The 15,699-nt window shown below is 32.4% G+C and overlaps 2 non-coding genes across 2 annotated transcripts; both read left to right on the top strand.

Annotated features, from left to right (window-relative positions):
• Nucleotides 1-915: 915 nt before the first annotated feature.
• Trnak-cuu lies at nt 916-988 on the top strand. Its single transcript has one exon. It is a non-coding gene; the product is annotated as a tRNA-Lys (tRNA).
• A 230-nt stretch (nt 989-1,218) lies between these two features.
• On the top strand, nt 1,219-1,291 carry Trnaa-agc. The gene has a single exon. It is a non-coding gene; the product is annotated as a tRNA-Ala (tRNA).
• The last annotated feature ends 14,408 nt before the right edge of the window (nt 1,292-15,699 follow it).

The raw sequence follows: 15,699 nt of genomic DNA, 5'->3' as shown, positions 1-15,699 counted from the left end.
AAATGACAGAGTTGCCAACTAAATGATTACCGGCCGTCTGGAACAATACAACTAATTATTGGAACATAACTCTGATGGAAGTAATAATAGATTTCCACGAAATAATATCAAATACAAATTAATAATTAATAAATTAATACTTTATCATATTTGTATTAAGATATTACACATTTTTAGGTTATAAAAAAAAACCAAATATGATAATGTTAGAAAAGAAATGAATAGATCTATCAAATTGAAGGATTAAATAAGCGAACAAAATTAAATTGACTCGTGTTAATTAACGGAAATTCTGAGCATTTAAGAGTTGTTTTGTTAAACCTTTTAGCGAAAAGTCAATTCCCGTACTCGATAAATCGAAATAAGTTTAAATGCGGTTTTCAATCGATCCAAACTGCAGCCAACTATACTTTAACCGAAGCAAAAGCTGAGTGCTTTCGTAGTCGCCAAGGGGTCGTGGAAAATCCGTTAATTTTTTTTCTAAAAACCTGTCGCCAATTACCGGTTTCAAATTGTGAAGATTGTTGAAACTTTTATTTAATTAAAACCGATTTTTGAATAGATTTTCCGGTCAATTTGTTCCGACAAGCGCAATCCAGCACCTTTACTTATTACCCGCTTAATTGGTCTAGACTTTGTGTTTTAATAGCTTTTTGTATTGCGTAAAAAAATATTTTAAAATTAGACATAGCAGCTTTGTTCTTTCAACAACGCCATCTAGTGACAGATATTTTTAATTAGTTAACAAATTGTGGTAAATGTTGCTAGTTTTGATAATTTAGCTTAAATAAAGGCTTTCGTTTAAGATATATTTTAAATAACTAATTAGTTACTAATTTCGATATATTAATATTATTGTATTGTTTCAAATATTTCTTGATTTACCAAATCTAATATTTCAAATTGTCTGTCACAGCCCGGCTAGCTCAGTCGGTAGAGCATGAGACTCTTAATCTCAGGGTCGTGGGTTCGAGCCCCACGTTGGGCGCAACTTTTTTTGTGATTTTTACGATGTTTATGGAATATAGGAATTTCATGGTAATATTTTCATTTTACATTAATTATAATTCACAATTGTTGTAATAATACTTTTTTTTCAATTCACGTAGTATCAAATAAAATGTTGATCTAAATTATGATTTCTAAATTTAAAATTATAGTTTCGTATGGACATATTTTTTTTATTAACTACTTAATTTTTTTGACATTCTGCATACCGGGGGCGTAGCTCAGATGGTAGAGCGCTCGCTTAGCATGCGAGAGGTACCGGGATCGATACCCGGCGCCTCCAATCTTTTTTTTTTGTTTTTACCGTATTTGTAAGGCGATAAAATGTTTCACATTCCTCTCTAAGTCGAACAATTGAAATGTACGTTTTACATTTTTCAATCCGATGTTAGAGTGTATTCAATTGGAACTAACATATAGAAAGCGGTTCTTATTTACTCCAAATCTACATGGAATCCCGGCAAAATGCAATGCGAGTCGTTCAGGTGTGAACGTGCGATAAACGTATTTACATGGTTTTAACGTTTTCAAATTCAAAAGATATCGAGTTAAAGCTATTCGATACTAGATGGCGCTTGTGAAAGTAAACATTACTACGGATTCTTTCTTGCAATAAAATCTTATTTCATAGATATCATTATTTTAGTAATAAATATCATCAATAACGAAAAACACAAATACAACATAAAATACAAAATAAACCATAATTCATTAAAGTTAAAACAAGTTTTCTGCTCGATTTGTTTCGACGAAGGGAATTAAATTAACTTCACGGGCTCGAAACAATGAGACGGGCGATGATTTATACAAATATTTGTTGTACAGAAGAGGTTTTTGATATCAAAAGGCAACCACAATCCGAGAGCGGAGCTTAAACTAGACAATGAACGTTCTGTACTAAAGTTTAATCAACAGTCGCCATAACTGAAGTTTGACCTAAACTTTGCCTTGTGAGTGTCTATCGGCTATGTATTTTGGCATAAATTCAAAGTTCGGCAGCTGCGCAACGAGCGTGTCGCAGCACGAAACTATGCGACTATGAGACGCTGTGCATAGTTGCTCTTTGTAATTCATAGCGCCATCTAGGGGCGAATAGCTGAAATAGTTGCAGTATTAACATTTTTATCTAAATTATTAAAGAAGTTTTAAGATAATAAATTCTTTAAAGTAAATGGTATTTTACGAGTAAAATATTTAGAAACAATATACATTTACGACATCGTTTTTATTAATATTTGCTAATAATTTAATAACAAAGTTAACTTCCATTTAGCACATCACTAAATTCCATCGTCCATCGAACGCAGTCTTTGTCATGGCGACGTACTGGCAATTTGCTTGTAACCTATACCAATGGCATTTAGTTATTAGGTAATTGTGCGCTCACCTTTATAGGCACGGCATTTACTAAATGCCGTACGTCCCTTGTGTCCTGTTATGAAATAACACTAGATTTTTTGTTTGTTAACAGCTTAAAATATGGTTATAGTTTTGAAAACCAACTATACGTGCTCGATTTCCACATAAAACCAATTTTCTTATTATTCTAAAAGATAATGACGCAAAAAATTACCAGAACTTCTTCAAATAATCGCATATTGTCTGTATAAATGTTTGAATAGTGTTTTTGTTTACAGCAAAAACAGCAAAAAATAAACTAAATTCAAAATGATCTGTTGTCTCTGTCTACCCCTCTGGGTTATAGTCAGTCATGTTGTCATATGACCAAATTTCTAGTTGAAATAATTCCTAATTAAAATACCATAAAAATAAAACAATGGGTAACGCTTTAGTTAAAAATTGTGTTAAGAAATCCACGTTTCTGACCGCGACAGACGCACGCCTACAGGACTCTAGAGGGCACCGCTTTTTAATTTGCCCAAATCTTAGCGAAACATTAATTAAAGTCCTTTATTCGACCTTTATTTGTTTGTGGTTAATGAATTTTTAAGTGGACTCCTTATTTATAACCTTCTTTGCATTTTTGTCTATTATATTCTTTATGTTGGCAGCGAATTCAAAATGGCGGCGCGTAAATGTCACGTTCAAAAGAGACGTTTGCGTTTACAAGCGGGAAATATTGTCTGTGAAGTTGAAAATACGTGATATTATTTGATTTATTAAAAGATAAAAAGGAACAGTTTTTTTCTACTATTCTTACAATATTTCAAATATAAATTAAATGTAGTTTAAATTAAAAATACAAAACTGTTCTAATGTTTTTTATTCTGAAACTAAAACACTATACGTTTTTGAACGTATACTTCAAATGCGTAAACTCACGTTAAGGAAATATTAAAGGAATTCTTAAATGAGTTTTTAAATATGATTGATGTTACATAAATGAGATATTACAGTATCTGAAATGAATCGAAGATATTTTTACATTAATCTAATGATACGACTCAAAGAAAACGTTTGAATGTTTTACAATAGATTGCTTGAAAAAAGGAATCGTTTTCAAATTTTTGTATCGCAATTTGTATAATTATTTGTTGTTATCTGGTTTCTGAATAAAAATATAAGGGCCTGTTCCACTAAATTGTAAATTGTTACTATTATGTCTCATGATAGTTTAAACAATATAATTTAGTTGTTAAATCGTTGGAAAACCAACATTGAACGTTTAGCGTTGTAAAAGTTTATTATAGTAGAAGGTAAAGGTTTTTAGTTTTTTTTTTTTATAACAATAGACAAGAATAACTTATCTACGTTAATCAATTGCGTTTTTCATTTACCTGCGAGAATCTGCCCCTTTCTGAGAGTGGGATGTGGGGTTAGGGGAGATGTGGTCGGAAGGGGGATCTCCCCCTCGCAGTTCGCTTGTTTGGCGCTTGAGATAAGGAGGCGCAAAATTTCTTTGCGTTTTACAACCATTATTATATTTAAAGATTGGACACGTACATGTTATTACATTTCAAGTTAAGTGAAGACGAAATTTACTTTCTTATTCTTACTCATCTATACTATTATAATAAAGCGTAAACACACACTTCTTTGTTGCCTAAGATGTCAGCAATTACAGTATATTTTTGAATATCTCTTTTTTTAAATAAAAAGCCCTACACTTACGTCACGCTTTAGGCTATATATTTTAACACCATTAAACTTAGGGGGTAAATATTTTAGATAAAAACCCGAATGTGGGAAAGAGACCATAAGTTCCTGCCAACATCAAGAATGAAAAATTGACATGTTTTGTCATCATGTTATGTCTGTCATTTTGACATTTGCAATTGAATTTGACAAAAGTAATCGATAAAATATTTTTCATAATTTCATGCGAATGAAGTCGCACGGGAACAGCTAGACCACATATAAAAAAAAAACTAGCTGTTGCTCGCGATTTCGCCCGCGTGATATTAAAAAAAAATATAGCCCATATTACTCACAGATGAAATACCTATCTGACGGTGTAAGAATTTTTAAAATTGGCCAAGTAGTTTTTGAGTTTTATCAATACATACAAAAATACAAATCTTTCCTCTTTATAATATAAGTATAGATAATGTTTAGTATTTTATGTAACGAGAAAACTCAAAAACTACAAGACTTACACTTATTACTATTATTTTTAATTCCGCGTCGAAATCGCAAACAAAAGAAAATCTATTCATTTAACACGTTAACTGCGGCAAGTGAAATTATAGTTCTACATCTACGGCGGCGGGCCAAAATGCGCCCCCAATGATATTTCCGTCAGTGCGTGGTAGGTCTTTCTAGACCCACCAGCACTAGGATAGATTAAATTATAACTTTGTAGAAATATAATATATACCTGAGATAATCGTTTCATTAGCGAGAGGGACATAATTTTCTTTGTCCGCACCACCTAAAGCACCGCGGCAGGCCGATATCGGCCTGTTACGTAGTTTGCGTGTTAAATATAAGTTCTAGACTTGTGCGGAATTCATAAAGCCCGGTACACACGCTCAGTTTTATCTGAACAGTCTGATCGGTTAAAGAAATCGATCAAAACTGGGAACTGATCAGTTCTCAGCCAGCTTTCATAATTGTTAGATAAATCTGGGCGTGTGTAGCCGACTTTAAAGATATAAAATGCTTTGAAGTTTCGCTACAAAGTATTCTATTGGCAGTATCATTTGGCAGGTATTGCTACGTATTCTTTCAGATAAACTAAATTGCGTTTACGAATGTCATATTATTTTGGATATGTATTTTTATTTAGATTGTTCAAGACAAGCTGTTGCTCGCGATTTCGTCTGCGTGAAATTAAAATTTTTTGTCTATGTTACTAACTGATAAAATACCTTTCTATCGTTAAAATATTTTTTAAAATCGTCCCAGTAGTTTTTGAGTTACTTCAATGCCCACAAAATACAAAAATACAAATCATTCCTTTTTATAATATCAGTATAGATATAGATAATAGTTCAATATTGTTATACTTATAAAAGCTTACAGAAAAGTTCGAGGAAAGCTCTACTCAGGGACGGTTCTAGTATAACTGATGTCCAGGTGAAATATTTACGGAGCACTTTATTTGCAATACAAACTTATACAAGAAAGCATCTCCATGAAATGTATAGTAGATGTTAGTCTGGAAGAACTTATATAATATCACCTTAATTCCGAGCAAAGTCGCGTGCGATAGTTAGTAAGTGTTTAAACTACGCAGATATAATTACGAGTTGTGAATTTATAGGTCTTATGGCATTAGGGGATGAAAATCGTGCTTAATCTCCCTCCTTACTACACAATTTATAGGTGATTTGTCTGTTTGTTTAGTTACTACATTGAGGTGTTAAATCGGGTCGTTTAGATATTACCTGGCATTTTAAGGATCATAATTTTCATAGTTATTTATTTGGCTTTCGCCCGCGACTCCGCTCGTGGGATTGAAAAAGTAGCCTATTACATAATATCCTCTACATCTATGCTAAATTTAATCAAAAACCGTTCAGCCGTTTAGGATACAAACTCTAACAAACATACATCCATCTAAACTTTCACGTTTATCATATTAGTAAGATTTATTTAAGCAACATTTTGAAGTTATTTTCACAAGAATGGAATTTTTGATATATTTAAGACTTTTACATCTTAAAGACTGAGTATGCCAGTAAAGCAACTGGAATGCAATCTACTGGCATGTGCCCTGTACTGATAATGCGTTCACATATGCCAATAAAGTGTTATTGTCATTTTATTTACTTAAATTATTTAACTTTATTATACACTAGCTTTCGTCCGAGACTCCGTCCGCGTGGAATGAAAAATAAAACAAAGTAGTGAGTAGCCTATGTCATATGTCTTATTTTAAAATGTCGTGCGTCAATGTTGGCAGCCCTGCGTGCAGCAATAACGGAGCACATATCAATATTGCCAGATTCAACGGGAAATGGAATGAATGAATGATAAATTACCATATCGAATATTTTGAATGTAAATACGACAACCATATTAGTCGGCGCGAAATTGAAACAGATTGCAGTGTTGTTAACCAATTATATCATAACATATTAGTTAATTGAAATATTGTGGTTATTTCTTTCTTTAGTTATTGAATAATCTAGTCGATTTATATCTATACTAATATAATAAAGCGTAAACACACTACTTTGATGGATGTCAGCAATCACAGCATATTTTTGTATAACTCTTTCTTTAATAAAAAAACCTTCTATGTTTTTACGTTATTAAACTTAGGGGGTAAGTAAATTGGAAAACCTTCAAGTAGGAAACGGACTATAAACTATAAGGTTATGGTAACCGTAATCTTGACAATTACAATTGAGAATTTGAGAAATGTAAACAATAAAATATTTATAATTACATGCGTAAAAGCCGCCACGGGAACAGCTAGTATGCTATATTCTCTTTAAAAGGTTTGTTTCTTTTGTTACTTTTGAAGAATACGTGTCCTTTTTTAAGTCTTCGATATTCCTATATCTTTACATTTAAATTAAGATGTATTCGAATCCAATGGAAACGAGAAACTATAACCAATATTTTTTATTGACAACAAACAAAAAAATCTTACTAATCTAATTTAGATGGATGGATGTTAGAGTTAGCAACTGCTGAACACAACTAAATGAAAGGCATAGATGTAGAGGTTACTCTGGAAGGACACATAGACTTACTTTCTTTTGTTTTTTTTTCATAAACTGATATGAAATCGATATTTTTGAACGGTCATCATTCAACGTCAGTCAAGTGTCGATAAATAAATTTATACCAAAGTGTAAATATTAATTGCATTAATTACTTTTATGCTGCATATTATATTCTAGTAGGGTTGTGAAACGGGAAAAGTGTTGCCATATGAACTATATTATGGCAAGTTTAAACATTACATTTTTTAACGAATAGTCATATTGTGACGATTTAAAAAGGTTGAAGTATATTTAAGTTATGAAGTATTTGAAATACTGTTTACATTTTATGGTAAGACCATAGACAACAGTCTTTTATCTTGATAATTAAATATGCTAGCTGGAGATTTTTGATAATAAAAAAATAAAAATTAAAAAATATTTAATTTAATTCTGGTTTAGAAGTTAAGTTTTTGAAGTGGTAGAGTCCGCTTTAACATCTTCGCACGAATGGGCCGACACGCCCGGTGTAATACCACGACCACACAGAAAACAGGCGTGAAGTGGAAGTAATTCTCTAATTTTAGTCTCTTTCCCTTTCCACCTTTTTCTCAAGAGAAAAGGATGGGAGGAACATGTGGATTAAACGGTGGAGGAGACGCATAGGAAAAGGAAATGTCCTCTTTGTGTGCATCTCCGTCAATTAAGGGTAGGCAACGCATCTGCAATTGCGGATGTCTATGGGCAGCGGTCGCTTTTCATTTCGGTTGATTCAGGCCGCTTGCTTGTTTGCCACCTTATGTTATAAAAATAAGTTAACATTTTAGGTAGTTTTATAATTAATGTGCAGTTTCCTCTAACTACGAGTGAAAATTCGACGTACTTTTGATGAAGAGCAAACTGTGAGAAACTCGTTTGCTATGAAATTATTAACGGACTTTATATTTGAGTTGAAGTGCAGAATTCGCTTTAGAAGTTTCATTTATATTATTTTATTTAAGAAGGAAGTATATAAAAGATCGTCGTCATCACCACCAGCTCACTATACGTCCCCACCACCGAGGGGCTCGAAGCCTACCTTAAAGTAAGGGGTGACTAGGCCATAGTCAACCACACTGCACTGCGGATTGGTTGACTTTACGCATATCTTTGAATTTCTTCGCCGATATGTGCAAGCATCACGATGTTTTCCTTTACTATAAGAACGTCGGGTAAATTATGTGCATATGAAAAATCGAAAATCTCATTGGTACAGTGGGATTCGAACCCAACACTTGTAGATTACAAGTCAAGTGCTTAAACCACTGAGCCACCAACGTAGTAATATAAAAAAAGGTATAATATAATTAAAGCGCCAATACTATAACACATGGTCGAGGGTTCGAATTCTGCCATTTAACTATTGTAAACGATTCTTAGCACAAGTTTAAATTAACAAAAAGCAGGAAAAAGTGTTTTTTAATCAGGAAAACTTGAATAATTATAGATTACGTAAATAACCTGTTTGATACGCGACATCTCGATTAGTACGTACTGACTAATAATACTAATATTATAAATGCGAAAGTTTAGATGGATGGATAGATGTTTGTTAGTTTGTAGCCTAAACGGCTGAACGGATTTCGTTAAAATTTGGCATAGATGTAGAGGATAGTCTGGAAGAACACATAGGCTACTAAGTTTTGTTTTTTTTTTTTAATTCCACGCGGACGGAGTCGCGGGCGAAAGCTAGTAATATTATAAATGCAAAAGTTTAGATGGATGAATACATTTTTGTTAGAGTTTGTAGCCTAAACGGCTGAACGGATTTCGTTAAAATTTGGCATAGATGTAGAGGATAGTCTGGAAGATCACATAGGCCACTTGCATTTGTTTTTCTTAGCTCCGCGCGGAGGGAGTCGCGGGAGAAAGCTAGTGATAAAATAAATGGAAAATTCTGCAAACCAGTATTAATTGTACAATTTAATTTATAATCTGTACAAAATACTTGTAGTTATTCCAGTGATGTTACCCTAATCAAAACTTCAAAGGCTTTTACTCGCATAATTATAATTTGTAAGTTGTATAAGAGTCTGTAATCTACACTGAACAGGGAGGTATCGCATCTAATTTGCATGAATAAGATTTTATTACTGTTTATGGGGTTGACATTTTTTAGGGTTGCATGTTGAGTGTTTCATTTTTTATGTGATCTGCGAAAAAGACAGATGTAATTTGATTTGAAAAAATGTTAAAACAAAATTACCAAGGATAGTAGACTATTATTTAGAACTGTCTTTCGCCCGTGACTCCGTCCGCGTGGATAAAAGAAAAGTAGCCTATATGTTTTTCCAGACTATCCTCTACATCCATACCATATTTCATCGAGATCCGTCCAGCAGTTACGCCACAAACTCTAGCAAACATCCAACCTTCTAAAATTTCGCATTTTTACATTGGTAAGAAGTAGGATTACATAAGAAAAACAACAATCATCAAGACTGTGACCTAGAGGAATATGCAGAGAAAATGAATTTCATTTTGACCTCTGCTACTTAAATATTCGGCATTCAAGTCTAAAAAATAAACATGAAATTAAAAGAATAAATCCACCTTTCATGCAGAATTGATTTTAATTTGTATGAGTTAGTAATTAAATAGATAAATATCTCTAAAAATAACGTGTCATCCGAGATCCCTGAATAAATTTACAATTCTGACGTCATAAGCTAGAAGTATATTTAAAAGCAATGTCAGATTCACTGACTGATGTAGACAGAAGGTCCCTTACAATCATTCTAAAATACACGCACTATGTATAGATGGTAGAACGATATAGGGGAAAAATCTAGTGATGGGACCGCGGAGTTTACAATCATCGATAAAATTGCGTAGTTAAAATTTTGTAATAAGAAAATTAAAACCGAAATCAAATATTGATATATATTAAATTTGACAATAAAGTGTGTTAGCTGAATTTCAAATATAATAATTGAAATAAAAAGTTTGGTACATGGAAAAAGGACTAAAAGTTCGTAGACTCTTAAATTGCTTGTGGATAAGCAATAATTGTCAGTTATAAAACAAAGAGTCTTAAAATATTACCAAAACCGAAGCGAAGATGAAGTGCATTATACTAAATCAAAGTCAATTTAAATTGAACTAATTGAAAGGGCAGCAAGACGCATCGAACGCCTTGACAAATTAAATTCTGTGAACCCCTTTTCATTAGGAGTGACTAATTTTTGACGGCCGAAGTGCAGGTGCGAAGAGAATGATAAATGAAATTCTTTACTGAATTTCTAAAATATATTAACAGTTAGTTTTTTTTACAATTATACCAAAAACAATTTACTTCAGTTATTTTTTCGTTGGGCCGATCGACTCCTTAATTGTATGCATGAAAATCTTTCTTGATATTGTAGAAAGTTCAAAAAAGAATTATTTCTCTATAAATTTACTAATAGATAGAAATAGATTATACCCACTGAGAAACTAAACGGTTTTATTGAATTTCTAAGTAAAATTAATCCAGTAAAATGCGACGAGGTGTTGATGGACCATCATTTTAGTTAATGGCTCGAAAATTGAGGGTAGACCGATAATTATAGAGAAAATATTGTTAGTGGCCGTCGCGGAGAATCAATTTACGGGAAATGTACTCTTACGTAACTTAAATATGTAAGGGTTAAGTAAGATTTTCTAATGATAGTATAAATAAGCGAGATAGATTTACGATTATCAAATATTTAAAATAAAATAAAATCACGTCACCAAATCCTATAGAAAATAAGGACACTTCTCGTCAGCTACTCGTAATATGTAAAAAAAACAAACTGCGTATCAAACTGAGCTACAATTTTTAGAACTTTTATCGTTTTCAATTCTATCCCACAAAATCTACATATAAAATGAAATACAAAAAAAAAACAAATGAATTGAAGTAAAAATGTAGCTAATAGCGTTAAAACAATATTTGTTAATTATTGTGAAAACTAAAAACATCGATATCGATAGATTTGATAGAGTAGCATCACTAAGTGACAGACGCGCTGTATCGACCCAGCATCGCGGCCAGACGCTCCCTGCGCCTTCCACCTTGCGATCTACCATTGACCCCTTTTATTATTAACCTCACTATATATTACTTTGAAAAAACGAATTAACTGCTAAAAAATATTTACTTACATATTTCATATTTCTATAGTTAATTTGACAAATATTTGAGAAAGCGACGAATATATTTTTTTCCATTCATCGTAATTTTAATGTAACTTTTGCTGATAGTAATTGAAATTATAGCTAAGAAGTGAGGTTAGGTTTTTTTATAAAACTCCAATATGCTTTAATTTAGGTCTCTACTAACTACCTAGTCCCGCAACAAAACTTGATAGTTACAGAAATAAAGATCTAAGATACCTTTTTGTCTTATTAAAACTAGCAACCTGTCCCAGCTTCGCCTGGGTCTAATGCTAATACAAAAATGTGTGTAATACACCACATTAGAAACCTCTTAAATCAGTACGTCAGTACTATATTATGCATATCGACCTTCCTTTTGAATCACTCTATCTATTAAAAAAACTACATCAAAACCCGGCGCGTAGTTTTAACTATCTAAGCACACAAATGGACAGCGGGAAGCGGTTTTTTTTACTATCTATACTATTATAATAAAGTGTTAACACACACTTCTTTGGTGCCTAAGATGTCAGCTATTACAGCATATTGTTGAATAATTCTTTTTTAATATAAAGCCCTACACTTACAATATGCTTTAGGCTATATATTTTCACGTCATTAAGCTTAGAGGTTAAATATTTTGAGTAAAAACCCTAATGTGGGAAAGAGACCATAAGTTGCTGCCAACATCAAGGAAACTAGATCGCTATTGTAAGGTAATTGGTATTTTGACATTTGCAATTGATAATTTGACACATGTGAACAATAAAATAAAGTTTTTATAATTAAATGCGGGTGTAACCGCACGGGAACAGCTACTGTAGTGATACATTTATTTTGAAATTCGTTACGAATTTTGTAGAAACCTAAACCAAAACGCAGAAGCACTTTAAATAAAAGCATCTAGAGTTTAACTCTACTCAATGTACATAAGTGAGTAAGGCTTCGCGCCACTAGCGCCCCTAGCGGCGCTCTCCTGCTCCATTCAATTTTCATACATAAATATTTTATGAAGAGAGTTTGCGTTATATATTCACTTTAGCACATAATAGATTTTGTTTACAGGAGATGTTGGATTCAATTTTGAATTTTAGAAAGATCGAAATAGAAAAGCAGATAGTGTTAGTGTTGTTTCTACTTTAGACTTTACGTCGTTATTGTTTAAGGTTGAATATTGATTGTAGTTTAACTGAGACTTGTATCTGTATTTTAATGTATTTATCTTACTAATATTATAAATATGTAAGTTTAGACTGATGTTTGTTAAGTTTGTAGCCTAAACGGCTGAATGGATTTCGATGAAATTTGGCATGGTTGTCAAGCATAGTTTGGAAGTACACATAGGCTACTTTGCTTTTGTTTGCTGCTTTTCTTTGCGAACGGAATCGCGGACGAAAGCTAGTTATCTTACTTCTTACTAATATTATAAATGCGAAAGTTTAGATGGAAGGATGGATGTTTGTTAGAGTTTGTAGCAAAAACGGCTGAACGGATCTCGATGAAATTTGGTACAGACTTAGAAGATACTCTGGAAGGGAGGGAGGAGGATATTCTGGAGGGGAAGAGATAGGCTACTCTCTTTTGTTTTTTTTTAATTCTAAATTATAATTTAGTGAGTCGTAGACGAAAGCTATATTATAATAGGATTCAACAGTTTTTGATGTAGTTTTTATACTAGTAAAATTAAAAATCTATCTCATCTCTTGCCTAAGGCTTTAAAATTTATCAAATTGTGACGTCATTATACGGAAAACTTTGAGAACACTCGTCTCAGTTCAACAGCGTCATTACTAAGTCATTAAGTTATCGCGGAATACGAACTAGCCTCGGTAACTAAAGTCAACAAACTGGAAATTTTTCAAGTTTTTCACCGTCCTTCAGAAAAATTGTGAACGATTTCGAGTTGGAAATATGATAGAGATATTTTTAACTTTTTTTAATATATTTGATTGTGTCTATAAGGTTTATACTTAGTTATTATTGTTATTTTAATATGATTGATTAAAAAAATACGTATGGTTATTTAATTGTATTATACATTTCCTTTAAATTTTGATTTATCGTTATTTAACCAAATAATTAAGGCTTTTTCATGAGTTAATAAAGTAAATGTTGTTTAAACAGTCCGCAGATTTAAGCGAAATAATTTCATTAAATTGATATTATTCGTATTTTGTAGAATTATATAAGTTTTCGTAGAAGTGAAAAAAATATAAGCCGCTGTGACATACTGATTTAAAAATTTTAACCGAAATTTTTGTTTATCATGTTGACGTTTATAATTATTTTCTCTTCTAATATATTTTAATTATAAATCAAAACTTCGGCGCATAGACAGTTAATCATACTATCATACTAATATTATAAATGCGAAAGTTTACATGGATGTTTGTTAGAGTTTGTAGCCTAAACGGCTGAACCGATTTCGATGAAATTTGGTATAGATGTAGAAAATAGTCTGGAAGAACACATAGTGTACTCGCTTTCATTTATTTAATTCCACGAGGACGGAGTTGCGGTCGAACGATAGTTTGAAAATAGATTGAATCTGGAACTTTTAAATACGTCGCAAATTTCTAAATCTTCTAGTATCATCTAAATGCAGCAAATGCATTCAAATAATGCGTTACATGAAAATTACTCCAACCCCTCGTGGAAAAATAATTCAACACCCTCGGGGGTGATAACGAAAGGTATACTATCTCTTTTAGCTATATTTTTTCATAAGCGTTCAGAAAACCCATTTGTTTCAATTAGAATCTATATTCAAGTAGGATATACACGACTTTCAAAAGGCTCGTCTTCTTTTTTAGTGACCATATTAAATTTTTAATTAGTAGATAATTTAATAAATTACACTAATGCTGGAAAAGAAGCAAATTCGAATCTTTGACAAAAGGATAGCACAATTTAGTCTTGCTTTGATTCCTTTGAGCTATAGAGGTGCACACTACTCAATTTAGTTGTCCTAAACAGTTAAATTGCTTGTGAACAATCGACAATCGACAACAGTTGTGCTATAGTTTATTCAAGTCGTGCGTCCGTAAGACTGAAATTTTAAAACTCCGTCATCATAAGAGACAATGTTCGCAAAAACAATTGAATCACTTGCATCTACGTCCTTCAATGGCGACCATATTTTACGACCTTAAAACAAACTGTTAATCTTAAGTTTTTTTTTATAATATAAGGTGGCAAACGAGCAAGTGGCCTGAATCCACCGAAATGGAAATCGACACTACCCATAAATATCCGCAATTGCATATGCGTTGCCTACTAATTGACGGAGGAGGAGACCCACATAAAGAGGACATTTCCCCTTCCTGCTCGTCATCCTTTCCTCTAAAGAAAAGGGTGGAAGGGAAAGGGACTCAAGTAGCGAAATAACCGCCACAAATGTCAAATCCATGAAAACATATTTAATTTTACTTATACCTTCAAAAGTTTTGATTTACTGTCTTTTAAAAATGGGTAGGACCGGGAAAAAAGGATATTGGCCTACCATACCCTTATTTAGAGTAAGCTCGCCTAAGTTGGTACTAGTTATTAATTAAGCCAATATGTTTGATAAGCGAGATATTAGTATGATATCCTCCCGGTAGGCGGCGGTAGTGGTAGATATCGCCGCAAATTACCACAGCGCCGACCACAATTACATTTTAATTAATATAAACGCATCAATCATCGTTTTATTTGATAATTACGGAGTTTAATTGCCAATTGGTTTAAAAACTAGCTTTCGCCCGTGACTCCGTCCGGGTAGAATTAAAAAAACGAGTAGTCTATATGTTTTCTCAGACTATCCTCTACATCTCAGCAGTTTAGGCTACAAACTCTAACAAACATCCATCCATCTAAACCTTCGCATTTATAATATTAGTATGAGTATGATTATCTTGTATTTTTTAATGTAATTAAAATCTACAATTGGGATCCTAAGAGAGAGAGAGAGAGAGAGAGAGATTCCACTTTCAATCGTAGTAAATTGCTTGCTAAGAAATTTTGTATGTAACAGTTTTACGGATAGCGATTGTCAGTTGTTTTTATATAAGAAAACTATCCTCTTGTACTGAAGGAGATGTTAAAGTAAGAAAGTCAACATTTTTCAGTCAACATTCTCGGTGTTATTTTCGATTTGAACTCCTGATCGTTTCCCTTTCCGTATATTTACCCGAAAGACTATTGGCGCTTCATAAGCGAAAACCGTCATTTTTAAGAAAATAAACAATTTCGGTAAGTTTTAAAAAAAAAATTTGTCTTTTTACTTTAGTATATATCACAAAAGGAATTTTCAAAAATGTAGTTTCTTACGTTTAGTATTGAATAACATTTAAACGTGGAAATAATTTAAAAATATTTCGCTTCAAGCAGACGCAACCGTAACTTAGTCTTGCTTAATTCATAAGTTCTTAAATTAAGTTCAAGTTAATGAAATTTAATCAATATACGTTAACGTCAACTGAAAAGGTCA

This window comes from Papilio polytes, unplaced genomic scaffold (genome assembly GCF_000836215.1).
Source record: "Papilio polytes unplaced genomic scaffold, Ppol_1.0 DF823991.1, whole genome shotgun sequence".
NCBI lineage: Eukaryota > Metazoa > Arthropoda > Insecta > Lepidoptera > Papilionidae > Papilio > Papilio polytes.
This window is presented reverse-complemented; position numbering and strand designations above follow the sequence as displayed.